Source organism: Panicum hallii, chromosome 1 (assembly GCF_002211085.1).
Source record: "Panicum hallii strain FIL2 chromosome 1, PHallii_v3.1, whole genome shotgun sequence".
Taxonomy (NCBI): Eukaryota; Viridiplantae; Streptophyta; class Magnoliopsida; order Poales; family Poaceae; genus Panicum; species Panicum hallii.
This window is the reverse complement of record NC_038042.1, coordinates 43,021,090-43,034,058: the sequence shown is the minus strand read 5'-3', so window position 1 is coordinate 43,034,058 and position 12,969 is coordinate 43,021,090. Positions and strand designations below refer to the sequence as shown.

The window sequence follows — 12,969 nt, the reverse complement described above, 5'->3', positions numbered from 1 at the left end:
GGAGGGGGAGAAAAGGACCTTGTTAGTGCTTAATCCAAATGATAGAGGCCTAATACCTTTAATTTGATGCTTGAACCTGGTAAAGTAATTTAATCCAATCTAATAATGAATCCAGACCCCGTGGCCCAATGGATTTTTTTCATTTCACTCAAAGAGGCCCAAAGGGCAGTCTTGATACATATATAGACTCTAAACGGCATATTGTAACAAATATGCTACTAGACCCTGAATACCCCTTACTAGACTCTTAACACATCTTAAGACACCGATACAAGCATATTCTAGTGAATATGCTATAGCATGACACAGAGACTTAGATAGAAAAAGTGGTGCTTTAACATGGGCACCAGCCTTCTTCTATCGATTCTCCCCCTAAGTCTTGTGCACGATACCCAAGTCTTGTGGAGCCTTCTAAGGGATCTTGATCATCCCAATCCTGGACCGCAGCTCTGAAACTTGACTCTCCCAAGGGATTTGGTGAGGAAGTTAGTGAGCTGGTCCTGCGTGCTGATGTAGTTGGCCTTGACGCTCCCATCCTCCAAGCAGCCCCTTATGAAGTGATACTTCACCCTGATGTGCTTGTTGCGCTCATGGAAGACAGGGTTCTTCACTAGGGCTAGAGCAAACTTGCTGTCCACCCGAATCTCTACTGCTTCGTCATCTCTACCAAGTAGATCACCAAGCAGTCGAGCCAACCAGATCGCCTGCGTCGAAGCGGAAGTAGCGGCAATGTACTCTGCCTCACAACTGGACAGAGCCACCACCTGTTGCTTGACCGACTGCCAGCTGACCAGACACTTGCCGAGGAAGAACATCGTCCTGCTCGTGCTGATGTTGCTGGCGTGGTCGCTGTCGCTATAGCCGATGAAGTGTGCCGCGCCGGGACACCTCGGGTAGTGCAGGCCGTAGTCGAGGGTGCCCGTGATGTAGCGGATGATCCTCTTGACGGCTTGCAGATGCTCCGCCGTCGGTCGCTGCATGAACCAACTAATGTAGCCAACGGCGAACGCCAAGTCTGGCCGTGTGTGGGTGAGGTAGCGAAGGCTCCCCACAAGGCGCCGGTACTCCATGGCATCGACCTCCTCCGCGGTGCTATCAAGGCTCAGCTTCAACCTCTTCTATATCGAAGTGAGAGAGGGGTTGCAATCGGTGAGCCCATCTAGCTCAATGATGCGCTTGGCATAGGCAGTTTGTCGGAGACTGGTGCCGGAGTCGTCCTGGTGCACCTTGATCTCCAAGTAGAAGGAGAGAGGCTCCAGGTCGCTCATCTGGAAGGCGCCTTCATCTCCAACTTGAATGCCTCCACCTCATTGTCCTTGGCGCCGGTGGTCACCAAGTCATCGACGTAGACGCCCACCAGCAGGGCATTGCCGCCCTTGCCCTGCCGGTAGATGGTTGCTTCGTGCGGGCTTTGCACGAACCCCATGGACCTGAGGTTCGCGTCCAGCTTGGTGTTCCACACCTGCGGTGCCTGCCTCAAGCCGTAGAGGGCCTTGCACAGACGAAGTACCTTGCCCTCCATGCTGGGATGAAGAATCCCGGCTGCTGGTGGACGTAGACCTCCTCCTTCAAGTCGCCGTTGAGAAAGGCAGACTTGACGTCCATGTGGTGGATGCGCCAGCCCTCCTGGGCTGCTAGCGCGAGGAGGAGACGCACGGACTCCATCTGTACGACAGGTGCGAAGGCATCATCGAAGTCAACTCCCTCCTGCTGCACGAATCCGCGTGCAACCAGTCAGGCCTTGTGCTTGATGATCGCGCCGGCTTCATCTTTCTTCAGCTTGAACACCCACTTGAGGATGATCATGCGGTGGCCGGCAGGGAGATCAGCCAGCTCCCAAGTCCGATTCCTCTCTACGACGTCCATCTTGAGCTGCATCGCGGCACGCTGGGCTGCATTTGCCTCCACCTCTACAAAGGAATGCGGCTTGCTATCATCGTGTGCCAGGTGCAGCTCTACCTCCAAGGCATGTGGTACAAGTCCAGGCACCGGCTACTAGCCGAGAATGTCCTCCATGGAGCGGTACTGTAGAGGTTCGCCGTTGTGGTACGCGTGATGAACTCCACCAAGCGATGCTCGTCGCAGACCGAAGCTGGCGGTGCCGAGCCTGGAGAAGCAGGTGCCGGCGTAGGTATACGGGGCTCCGGCGTAGACGTACAAGGTGTCGGTGTAGGAGAATGGGGCGTGGCCGGTGGTGTCGGTGGAGGGGGGCTCGCTAGAACTGGTGGTGATCCTAGAGCTTGGGCAGGCACGCTCGGTGAAGAAGAGTTGCCAGCTCCCCCGGCTCCATCGAAGTGGAGGTACTCGACAACAAAGTCGTTGATCGTTGAAGTCGAGCCATCATCCACCACCTTGTCCCACACCCAACCTCGCCCCTTGTCGAACACAACGTCCCGCACGATGCGCACAAGCTGTTTCATAGGGTCGAGGATGCGGTAGGCCTTCATGCCATCTGCGTAGCCGATGAAGACCCCCGGAGTGCTCCTATCGTCGAGCTAGCCTACATGGCCAAGCTCCTTGACGAACGTGACATAGCTGAAGACGCGGAGGTGGCTAACCACCAGCATGAGGTCGTGCCACACCTCGTATGGCGTCTTGCCATCGAGTGCCTTAGTAGGCAAGTGGTTGAGCAGGTGAACAGTGATCATGACCTCCTCACCCCAATAGATGGCCGGCATCCCCCTCTGCTTGAGGAGGGCATGAGCGGTGGCCACCACCGTCTGGTTGCGGCACTCGACGACGCTATTCTGCTGCGAAGTGTACGGCGTGGAGTAGAGGCGCTGGATGCCCTCGTCGGCGTAGTACGCCGCGAACTCAGCCGCCATGAACTCGCCGCCGTTGTCCGTGCGCAAGACACAAAGCTTGCGACCACACTCCTTCTCCACAGCGGCTTGATGATGCTTGATGGCATCCGAAGCAGCTGCCTTGGTGTCGAGGATGATCGTCTACATGTAGCGGGAGACGTAGTCGACAAGGAGGAGGAAGTAACGCCAGCCTCCATGAGTAGCCCGTGTGACGGGGCCGTAGAGGTTGCCATGCACAAGCTCCACTTTCTCCTTGGCACTGAAGCTCGCCTGGTGAGGTAAGGGGAGGCGCTGCTGCTTCGCCAGCACGCACGTGTCGCCCGCTGCATCTTGACCTTCATGATCGAGCTCAAGTCGATGTAGTTTGTCTTCATGAGCACTAGCCACGGTGTGCTGCCACCGGAGTCCTTGAAGATTGTCTGAATGATGGGGGATCCACCCTACCATCCTGGGCGACCCCGTCGCCGCTCTAGGAAAGGAGAGGCACACCAGTGCCGCTCCGGTGACATGGAGATGCATCGATGCCTCTTCGCCCACCGGAGCTTGGCCTCGACGTTGTCCTCCGACCCCAGGTCACCATCATCGTTGCTGGCGCTCGAGCCGAGGTCGTCGTCGCCAGCCTCCACCACATGCAGCGTGACCATGTCCTCAGCCATGGCCCACTGAGCCGCTGCGACACGGGCCCCGCACTCCTAAGCGCGCCGGTCCACGCGCGCAGCATGCTGCCGAGCTACTACGGCCGCTGCAGCGGCAGCCGCCTCTGCCGCCTCCCGTGCCTCCAGGACCTCCCGGTCCGCCACCAGGGCCTCCCGCTCCGCCTGCTCCGCATGCCGATGCCGCTCCACCCGCGCGTGCTCTGCTTCCACAGCAGCTGTGGCAGAACTGTTTGAATTATTCTGGCTCAAATGCGCAGATTATTGCTATACAGGTGATATGACCTCAACGCACTTCAAACGAAATAACCCAATGGTCTGTCGGATAACGTCCTGATGAAACCACCGGATTCCGGATCGTTCAAGCGTACCTCGCACGAAGGCGAGTCCAAAGATACAATCACTGTTACATTTTTATAATGTAATTATAGTAGTTATTACAAACCGGTTTCTAGTAGAGTACTGCAAACCTAACTAAAACAAATTCATACAGACATTGTTTGAAAACTTCAAGTTTCAACGAACATTAGTCAGAGATGGCAGCGGAAAAGATACAACAACGCGACTACTCGTGGCAAAGAAGGCACCATACTTAGCCCAAAGCATGGCGTCATTCCGAAGGGTCATTGCCGGCCGGGGACGGATCCCATTCCACGGACCAGCTAGGCGGTAAAGTGCAGGGACAAGGAGAACTAGCAACTGAGTCCTCGAATGACATACCTGAAAACCACATTACTAGCAAGGCTCAGTATACTAATACTCAGCAAGACTTACCCATCAATTGGGTATACTTAGCCCATAACTAGACCATGAGAGGTTGAAAGGCTCTAGGTTTCTTTTGCTGAAAAACAACAAGAGTATATCCTTATATCCATATTTTAGCTTTCAGATTCTAGTTCAATTAGCCATTCTAAGTGAGCATCTATACTAGACAATCAAGTTAGGTATTAAATCATACATCAATATTATTCCACCAACTGTTGTGGCAGAAGTATCAAGCAGTCTCAATCACCGCGAGAAACGGACGATTCCTGAATCAAATTTCATAACCTTGCAAGGGATCCTAACTCACACGCTTGGAAACTTTCCTTTCCGGGCAACCATTCCCCTCATATTCCGGGTCGTGGATCAGCGCCACCACAAGCGACTGCAGGACCATACGCACATCCAATGTGCAGGACGTACGTCTACAGCGTGACTGTATGACTGTACTCCCGTCTGCTATGCAGAACGTACTCCCACATGTCGGTGTGTGTGTACATAAACCAAAATTCGAGTGGTGGGGGATATGTCCACTTGCCGGGCCAATAAGGTACTAGGCTTACCGCGTACCATATTTACGGTATGTGGCTAATACTTTCAAACACTTGACCACCACTACCACACACTGCGGCCTTATCAAATTGATCAACACAGACGGGGTACCATTCCATGTCATGGTACTGCACATAACCCTATCCGTGATCCTTATAGTGATTGCAAAATAGTAAACAATCAACTCCTATATCGCGTGAGTGACAGGAAATCACTCGACTTCTGCCGGTCCTATTAGCAAAGCATCTACTCAATAAGGACTCAGAAATATTACATAGGTTCCTAGGTTTCATGCAACTAGGGTTTCATAACAACTCCTAGCACTTAATGCACAAGATAGATATATAACAATGTAAGTGCATAATTTAAAATACTGGGTTATGCACCGGGGGTTGCCTTCACTGGTGAGGCTGGGGTCAATGATGTCAGTATCTTCCAAACCTGGGTTCGGGGCTTCAGAAAGACCCTTGGTGACATTTACTTGAGCTTCAGAAATACCCTCGTCGGGTTCCGGAATTAGCTCGTAGGTACCGTCGGCGAGTGTAGTCAAATCTACATGATATGCAATGATTTGAAGCAAATGATTATTATTTTACTATCTTATTTTTACGATAAAGTTGTAATCCAACAAGAATATATTTAGTATATAGCTTCAAGACTTAACTAATTTGTCCAAACAAAAAGATTTGAAACTAAGCTTAAGTAGAGTTTCTAGTGTAGAAACTTTGTTCAAAACGGCTATTTGGTGAAGGTTACAGAGCTGATCTGATCTACTTAACAGTATATTTTTCAGACAGCTTATCTGGCCGATTGGGGTGTGCATCGGAAAAGTCTGATCTATGCATACTGCATCGACTGTGTTTAGCCGATACCTGCCTGAGGTGTTAACTTGGGTAACTACTTGTGCACGCATTGGCTTGAATTTTCTTTGGAAAAAGTAGCCGATAGAGGTGTAGCCGATCGACGTGTAGTCGATGAGCGTGTGGCCGATGGGTGTGTAGCTGACGGGCATGTATTTAGCAAACAAGACCCTAGAAAGAAACAGAGACTTGCATTTGGGTCCCTAATCGACTTGAAGAGAAGAAGTCGAGCGGCGGCGATTAAAATCCAGCGAGGAGGCGCACTGGCGGCGAGGGAAAGGTGGGGAAAAAGATTCAGGAGCCCACGGCGGACTTGGGGGTGGTTGGAATCATAGAAGGGAAGCTCGGAGGTGGCGGTTCGACTAGATACAGAGCCGACGCAGCGAGGTTCCGAGAGCGGCGATGGTGTTCCGGTGACTGGAGTGCAGGAAGGTGAAGGAAATTGGTCAGGGAGCTTCGGCGTGAAGATATGGTGCTGATGGTGCTCTTGGTGAAGGAGGAGAAGGGGTGGAACTTCGATTCGACTAGAATTAGAACGACGGCGGAGAGTGAGATCGCCGGCGCGATGTTGTTGGCTGCGCGTGCGCGGGAGGAGGAAGAAGAGTGAATTAGGAAGGGGCAAGGAGACGCGGCGGTGCTGGTGGAGCACGAAATTGGAGAGGAGGAGCGGCGGAGACGGCTGACGGCGGTGGACAGAAGAGCTCCGGCGAAGTAGTCGAGCGGGGAAAAGAATAGGAATACGGTGCGCGCGAGGGGATAGAAGAAAGGAGATGTTTACTGGGTGCATTTCCAAGCTAAAAAGAGGCGTGCGGGCGGGCGGCAAGCAGCTGCTGGTGGTCAACGGCGCGCGTGGTAGCTCAAGCGGGTAGCGGCGCGATGCGTCTGCGCGAGGAGGAGCCAGCGGGGTCGGTTAAGCGGCGGGCGAGCTGGGGCCAGGTGGTGCAGGAAGAGCGGCGAAGGGGCAGCTGGCGGCCAGGGAAAACGCCGGTGATGGGCGGTGGGCGGCGCTGCAGAGAAACAGAGAGGGAGAAGCAGGAGGAATAAGATGAGGACCTGTTCATTAATTTTGCAAAAGTTCAAGGAGTTCACTGTAAAGTAAAATTTTCTTCCAAACTATAGCTCTAATGAAAATATGCCCAAAATCAAAAGTGTAGAGATTGAAAAGATCTACCACTTTGCTTTAGGGTCTAACTTCAAAGAGTTAGGGTTTTGAAATTACTTTTAAAAATCAACAAATCATTCAATTTTAAATAAATCCAAAATAAGTTTTACCCTTTCAATGAAGCCTTGGAGTATTTACACTTCTTACAATGGTTAAAGAGTGAATACTCACATTTGCAAATCAACTATTCATACATTTTTTAAATTACCTCCCATTTATACATAATTTACTAAAAGAACCCTAATTTTTCCCAATATTACAAAAATACCCTTTAATGTGTTTTTAAGTTTTTAAAGGCATTCATCAAAACAAATATAAACTTCACACAAAGAAGCACAACTTCATACTAGAAATTAGCGTGCCTAGCTCCTAAGTACCTGAAATGTCATAGCCTCCCTCCCTAAAAAGAATCTCGTCCCGAGATTCCGGAACAGAATGGAATAGGAAGATTAGATACTTGGTTTGGCTCTAAGGAAGTCTGGAAAGTTGTGCTGAAGATAAGACTCAGTTTTCCAAGTCGCTTCTTCTTTAGTGTGATGGTTCCATTGGATCTTAAACATCCTGACTGTCTCTATTTTTGTGCTTCTTTCTTTAGTATCCAGTATTCTGATCGGATGTTCAGTATAAGATAGGTCTGGCTCGATTTTGATGGTTTGGAAATTGATGACCTCGGTAGGGATTTTGATGCATTTCTTAAGCTAAGATGCATGGAAGATATTATGAATGGCGGTTAGCTGATAAGGAAGTCGAAGGCGATAAGCTACGGGTCCACAAGTTTCAAGAATTTCAAAAGGTCCAACGTATCAAGGAGCGAGTTTTCCTTTCATACCAAACCGTTGAACACCCCGGGTAGGAGATACCCTTAAGTATACAAAGTCACCAACTTCAAATTGCAATGGTTTCCTTCATTTGTCCGCGTAGCTCTTTTATCGAGATTGGGCTGTCTTTAGATTACTTTGAATAATCTTTACTTTTTCTTTTGCTTCAGTGACAAGATCAGGTCCAAAGATTTAGTATTCCATGGAGACGAATGATTTGGTCTAGATAGATCTCGGCATACTTCTTAGCATTGTAAGTAGTATGCACGGGAAGGAAATGGGCGGTTTTGGTTAATCGATCAAAGATTACCCAAATAGAATCATGCCTCTGGGAAGTGTTGGGTAAGCCAACGATGAAATCCATGCTGATATCTTCCCACTTCCAAGAAGGAATGGGTAAAGGTTGAAGAATACCAGTAATCTTTAAGTGACTGGCTTTAACTCTTTAGCAAATATCACACTTAGAGACATATCTTGCAATTTCTCTTTTCATGCGAGTCCACCAAAAGTTCTGTCTCAGGTCTTGGTACATTTTGGTACTGCTAGGGTGCATAAAGAACTTGGATAGATGTGCCTCGTCCAATATCTGCTTACGAAGCTGATGGTCCTTGGCTACAACCATATGTCCCTTGAACCATAGAATTCCTTTGTGATCTACCTGAAAACACTTATACTTTTCTTCTCCCTTAGCTAGCTGTTGCTTGATGATTTTGACTCCCTCATCATGTAGTTGTGCCATAATGATACTATCTTGAAGTGTGTGTTCAACTGCTATATGATTCAAACTATCTTGAGGAATAATCTCAAGATTGAGCTTTCTCATCTCCCAGCAGAGAGTTTCACTGATAGCTTCTATTGATAAGCAATGGCAATGCACTTTGCGGCTGAGTGCATCCGCAACCACATTGGCTTTTCCTGGATGATAGTGCACTTTCAGATCATAATCTTTTACAAGCTCTAGCCAACATCTTTATCTCATATTTAGATCTGCTTGTGTAAAAATGTACTTGAGACTCTTATGGTCAGTGTAAATATTACACTTAGTACCCATAAGATAATGTCTCTAGATCTTAAGTGCATGGATAACGGCTGCAAGCTCAAGATCATGGGTAGGATAGTTCTGTTCATGAGTCCTGAGTACTCGTGAAGCATAAGCAATTACTCGGTTGTTTTGCATGAGTACACAACCAAGTCCGATGCCCAACGCATCGCAATAGATATCAAAAGGTTTGGAATTATCTGGCTGAGCCAAAACTGGAACAGTAGTGAGGTGTGCTCTTAGAGTGTGGAATGCCTCTTCACATTTCTCATTCCAGAAGAATTTAACTCCTTTCTTCAGCAATTCTATCATTGGCTTGGCTATTTTAGAGAAGTCTGGGATGAAACAACGATAATAGCCAGCAAGATCAAGAAAACTACGGAAATGATGGACTGGGATCAACAGATATGCCGTCACTGGAGATGGTGTGACCCAAAAATTTAACTGTATCTAGCCAAAATTCACACTTGGAAAATTTGGCATAAAAGTGGTGTTCTCGCAATCTCTGAAGAATAATATGAAGATGTCTAGCATGATCTTCTAGATTTTTAGAATAGATCAGAATATCGTCGATGAATACTACGATGAATTTATTGAGCTCCGGCATAAAGACAGAGTTCATGAGATACATGAAATATGCTGGGGCGTTGGTAAGGCCAAAAAACATAACCAGATATTCATAAAGTCCATATCTGGTGGAGAATGCTGTCTTTGGGATGTCACTGGGCTTAATCTTTATCTGGTGATATCCAGAGCGAAGGTCAATTTTGGAGAATACCTTGGCTCCAGCTAATTGATCGAACAAGATGTCAATACGGGGAAGAGGATATTTGTTTTTGATGGTTGCTGCATTGAGGGGGCGATAGTCCACACATAATCTGAGACTATGGTCCTTTTTCTTTACAAACAAGGCTGGGCATCCCCATGGTGAAGCACTTGGACGAATAAAACCTTTATCAAGAAGGTCCTGAAGTTGAACTTTTAATTCTGCCAGCTCATTGGGTGGCATACGATAGGGTCTTTTAGAGATGGGGGCTGTACCGGGTTGTAACTCTATAATAAACTCAATATCCCTATCAGGAGGCGTCCCGGGCAAATCATCCGGAAAAACATCTGGGTACTCACATATGATAGGGATGTCCTCAAGCTTGATCCCTTCTATGGTATAAACGCAAGAATTGATATATTCCCGCTGTGAAAGATATAGAATAGTAGCCTTGTAATCAGGTGAGTCTTTCTCAACCGCTTGGGAAGAGATATCTAATGATACTTGGTGCCTAGTCATCCAATCCATACCTAGTACGATATCCATTCCTTCTAGGTTTAGCAAAATTAAATCTGTCTTTATCAGGTTGCTGCCCATTTGAATTGGCACATCTCTATAGATTTGATTTGAAGCAATTTTACCGCTAGGAGTCGCTATCATATATATTCCTTTTGTACGATAGAAATCCAAGCCTACTTTTGTTCCAAACGTTGGACTGATAAAGCTATGGGTTGCACCGGAATCAAAAAGTATAACTGCAGGTTGATGGTGTATAGTGAAAGTACCCGTCATTATTGGTGCACCCTAAGGAAGTTCGGAGAGAGTTGTGAAATTCACCCTCCCTTAGCGGACTTGTACAGTTTGCTTCTTGTCTCAACCCTTGCTGCTCTGGTTGGAAGTCTGCCCTTGGAATGATTTCCTAGGTTGAGGGCAATTTTTGATAAAATGCGATGAACTACCGCAATTGAAACAACGATTGTTGTTGTTTCCCTGGTTGAACTGCGGAAAGTTCGGCCTTAATCCAAGCTATTGCTGCTGATGTTGAGGCTGAGGCACTGGTGGCCTGTTGAATCTAGACTGCTGAGGCGGTCTAGCTACCCATCTGCCTGACTGATTGTTTTGGGGTGGGGCTCGTGGAGATGTATTCTGGACTAACCGATACCTCGGGGGTTGAGCACTCGAGGGTCCAGTGGGTATCTTCCGCTTCTTCTCAGCCTGATGGGCTGAAATACAATCTTCCTGAGTAATTGCCATATTGACTAGCTCATTGAAGGTGTCTGTCTTAATAAGATTCAATCGTTCTTTGAGCTTGGTGTTCAGGCCACGACGGAAACGATCTCGCTTCTTGTCATCGGTGTTTGCATGATAACCCGCATACTGACACAGGTGATTGAAGGCCTGTGCGTACTGCATTACGGTGCGGGTTCCCTGGGTAAGAGCTAAAAATTCATTGAGCTTCCGCTCAATGAGCCCTTCAGGAATATGATGCGCTCTAAAAGCGGTCCGAAACTCTTCCCATGTGACTACATGTCCGTCTGGCTGTATGGCATAATAATGATCCCACCAAATGCGAGCAATGCCACGAAGCTGCTATGCTACAAAGAGTGCCTTGTTTGCTTCGGAGCATGGTGCGGACAGTAGTGCGAACTTGGACTCAATAGTACGGAGCCACGCATCTGCCAAGAGGCTCTTGATCTTATGAAAAAGTGGGGGCTGCGTGCTAAAGAAATCTTGGTAATTAGAAGAGGGATGTTCATCATGACCTCTTTGCTGATGACGGAACTAGTTCTGCTATGCCTGCACTAGCTGATCAAGGAGTTCAGTCTGTCGTGCCATTACTTCTGCTAGATTTGGTGGTGGTGGTGGCAGTTGTTGGGAACCGCTAGCCTGGTCCGTCCTGAAACCTTTAGGGGTTCCACGCGTAGCGCCAACCATCTGAAGAATGGAAGACGTCCATTAGAAATCACCAATACTTTCTTCTATTTTTCAGGAATATACTGCACAAAATTAAAACATATGGAAATAGTGCAACAGATAGATAGCTCAATAGATAACTGGATAGGAAACTTAGGTTATAGATCATAAACTGGTGGTCATTACTAGGTTACATCTCGGTAGTGTACTAACTACAAATCAACCCATACCTACACATGCCACATATAACACAACAAGTGGCCCTTAGGTCAAACTAGACTGGTCTCTCCCTATGTCACACTATACTACACTAAGTACATCTAGAAGGTCAATGATTTGGAAAAGACTAGAAATTGTCGAGGTTGCCCACAGACGACTGGCTGCTAGAAGAAGAACGATTGGGCTGAGGATTAGGTTCGGGATCTCCATGCTCGGAATCAAGATCGGAAACTCCTTCAATCTCTTCCAGGTCTTCTTCTTCATCTTCACTTTCAGACTCTTCAGGTGCAACAGGAGTACTGGCTGCTCATGAAGCATATCGATATGGGCGATGGCATCGTCAAGCTCAAGAGTAAGGTCATGACTTGCTCTTGGAGAAACTCGATGAAAATGTTGCACTGAGTGATTAATGTATCACTCTCAATGATCTGATCCTCTCGGTGAGTGATGGTTTCGTCCCGCTGTGCGATAACCTCAGTTTTAGCAGTGATTGTGGCTTGGAGCTCTTCAATCTTAGTAATCTGCCGGTTAATGTTTCTATGGTAACCTTGGGCTATACTGGTCATTTGGCTCATACTGTGGCGCTGAAGTATCTGATGATGATATTGTGCATTCATAAACCTGACTGTAGCACATAGTGTCTCTTCTGTCAAATCTCCCAATAAGTGTCCAAAATAGGATACTCAAAAAGTCCACTCCGGATCATGAGAATCTGCTGTAGGGAACAAACCAATAGGATATGTGGCAACTTCATCTGGATGCTGGTCACAGAAAATGTTGATGGCTTCAAGAGCTGCGGCTTCAAAAGTGTGTGCTAGACGGTGACCAACCACATCAATCTCGATGGGCTGCCACAGGGATCACGATGGATGCTGGGGAATAGTCATCTTCACTCTGCACCGAGGAACACCCTCTTCACTATACTTCACTCCATCATATTGCGGTGGCTCGGTGTAGCTAAACAACTGAAGTGACTTCCACAAGAGACATGGAAAACCCTCCCAATGGAAGGCATTGGTGCGAGCATGTCCCTCGTGGTCCCAAAAGATCTTTGGAAAATCTGCCATCTGAAGCAAAGATTCAAATGGTAAGATTGCAAGTTTTCAACAAAAATGCTTTGAGAAAACTGCGGGAAAAATGTGAGTCAGACTCATGGAAAGCTGGAATGCAACTACTCTGCTAAGAACTCACAAGGTAAATGGAATGAGACAACCGATTCTGGTAATAGCAAAGGCTAGAAATCAGATAGATGATATAGATCTTGAGGATGAAACAAAAGATTCCGAGATATTAAACCCTAAGGCTGTTTGTATGACCATTTCAAGACTGCACCTATGATAAGCAACACCCTAGATAGCATTAAAACAACAAGCCATTAATTCATTCACTTTGTTTAATCATGAAGTATGCATGCACGTAC

General features: G+C 47.6%; 1 protein-coding gene across 1 annotated transcript in view; it reads left to right on the top strand.

The window, feature by feature from the left end:
* LOC112897134 (transient receptor potential cation channel subfamily A member 1-like) overlaps positions 1–12,969 on the top strand; it is a 62,518-nt gene that overhangs the window by 14,843 nt on the left and 34,706 nt on the right.